The sequence below is a fragment of the Bombina bombina genome, chromosome 4, assembly GCF_027579735.1.
Source record: "Bombina bombina isolate aBomBom1 chromosome 4, aBomBom1.pri, whole genome shotgun sequence".
In the NCBI taxonomy this organism is placed as follows: domain Eukaryota; kingdom Metazoa; phylum Chordata; class Amphibia; order Anura; family Bombinatoridae; genus Bombina; species Bombina bombina.
The window spans coordinates 531635444-531638146 of NC_069502.1; positions in this window are offsets into that span (position 1 = coordinate 531635444).

Consider the following 2703-nt stretch of genomic DNA (forward strand, 5'->3'; position numbering starts at 1 on the left):
TATGAAGTAGTATTTATTAAAAGGTAAAGAGGACATGTGAGTCAGAAACGTTGTCCTCTTTGTCTTCTAATAAATACTAATTTATATGTGAAGTGCTTGTGCTTCTTTGCATTTTTTTCGGATTATTTGGTGATTAATGGTGCAGGGCTCTGCAGCTTTGCACTTCAGAAAACATGCACTTTTGCTGGAATATTCTAAATTTAAGATAAATGTTTTTTAAAATAATTTTCCAGCATCTAAAAATACAGCTTATTCACATTGGGCCACTTTGAATATGAATAATTTTGTAATACACTTTCTCACTGTTTCCTCTATATAAATTTACTTGTAGGAACTTAAAAAGTAGTTAAAGGGACACTGAACCCACATTTTTTATTTCATGATTCAGATAGAGCATGCAATTTTAAGCAACTTTCTAATTTACTTCTATTATCAATTTTTCTTTGTTCTCTTGCTATCTTTATTTGAAAAAGAAGGCATCTAAGCTAAGGAGCCAGCAAATTGTTGGTTCAGAACCATGGACAGTACTTGTTTATTGGTGCTGTCCAATCAGCAAGGGCAACCAAGGTTGTTCACCAAAAAAGGGCTAGCATCTAAACTTACATTCTTGCTTTTCAAATGAACATACCAAGAGAATAAAGAAAATTTGATAATAGGAGTAAATTAGAAAGTTGATTACAATTGCCTGCTCTATCTGAATCACAAAAGAAAAAAATTGGATTCAGTGTCCCTTTAATGGAATAATTAGGTAGTAACGATCTGAAAACCTTAAACTGTTAAAGGGACAATAAACCCCAAAAATATCCTTCATGATTCAGATAGAGCATACAATTGTAAACACATTTCTAATTTACTTCTATTATCAATTTGCTTTGTTATCTTGGTATCCTTTGTTCAAAAGTATATCTAGGTAGACTCAGGAGTTGGGAGCTAGCTGCTGATTGGTGACTACAGATATATGCCTCTTGTCATTGGCTTACTGATGTGTTCAGCTATCTCCCAGTAGTGCATTGCTGCTCCTTTACCAAAGGATACTAAGAGAATGAAGCAAAATTGAAAACACAAGTAAATTGGAAAGTTGTTTAAAATGTGTGATCTGTCTGAAACATGAACAAAAAAGTTGGGGTTTCATGTCCCTTTAATTACATGACAAATGCAATAGGCAATCTCTTATTTGCACCAATTAAGGTTAACCACTTAAAGCCATTAGGACATTCCACACCATCCTAACAGCATTGGGCTTTATTGCTGTTAGGACGGCATTAAACGTCCTACCTATTTTGTTGTCCCGTACCTTCCTCCTTTTCTCTAATAGGAAATCGTACTTGTGCCGAGCATCGTATGCAGTCCACCATGATCTGAACCCACTCTTGAAAACTATATTTGTCCGAAACGTTGTAACTTTGTGGCTTAAATAAATCTTTTATACGGTGCTGCTGCATTCTGGATTGTTTACTATTTATGATGGGGTTTGTTATAGACCCTAGCAGCTTGCACGGATTGACTCCACTGAGTGCTGAACAGCTAGTTTGGATTTTGAACTTTTTGTATACCGATTCTGTGCACCAGTTGAAATATAGGATAAACAAGATGAGCCAACAACTATTGGGTACACTGATGTCGAGGCAGCAAGAATTACCACATTGATTTGTGGTTCAAGGGATTTCCTTAGAGCCTCTCCCTGCCAGACTGTGAGTAAAAATTATGAACGCATACAAAAGAAACATACAGCATATGAATTACATGCAGTGACTCTAGCAGAATACCATAGGGTCAAAAGAATCCCAAGGGGCTTGCGGGTGAATGTGCAGCCCACCCTGATGCGTGATAACCCTGAATACTGCCAGAAGTTTGAAATGATCCTGAACAAATGCTCTTTCGACCTAATGGTACTTACGGTCGAATATCTGAAAAAAGAGCTGAGCAAACAGAAAGTTCAGATGGAGGAGTTTAAACGTGATCTAGCTGTGTCAATGTTGGTTCAGGATCTGGACAAGCTGATTGGCGAGATTGATGCACAGGTAGAGGTGCTGAGGAGTACCATACAAGAAAGGAAGAAAACGAAGTTCGCCCGTGACGAGCATGACTATGAGACCGGAACTGTCTATCGGTGGACAGGGGAGTGAGCCAGAGAGTGGACCGGAAGGAGATATGGAGGGACTTCCGGTGTAAGGAGAAATCGACGCAACAGAGCGAGTAAGCAGAATAATCAATCCGGCACACAGAATTCCTCATCCGAGTCGGCCTCTGGGGACTCAGAGGGAGAAGTCGGACACGTAGAGGAGGGAGGCATCACCGCAGGTGTGAACGTGGCCAGTACGAGTGTCAGCAAGAATCGTGCTGTGACTCGCAGCCAGAGGTAATGACTGTGAACCTAAGCGGAGTGCAGTTAGCCATGGAAGAGAAGCAGGTTCTTAACAGAGGACTATCATTTTGCCCCACAGGTGACTGTAATATGTTAGAACTTCGCAAAGATTTAAATAGGTTCTTTAGGTCGTTAAAGTTGAAAAGTTTTTTTTTCAGGCTGCAATGTGCCACCTTCGACTGAGATTGAATTTAATGATTTACTCACTTTATCTGCATTTAAATTAAGGAATAAAAGTAACTTCACACCAGCACAGGTTAGTCCTAGTGTGCAAACATTCATACAATTAGTAGATAGAGATATTAGTGCTTTGGAGAAGAAATATGGTGACATTAAGG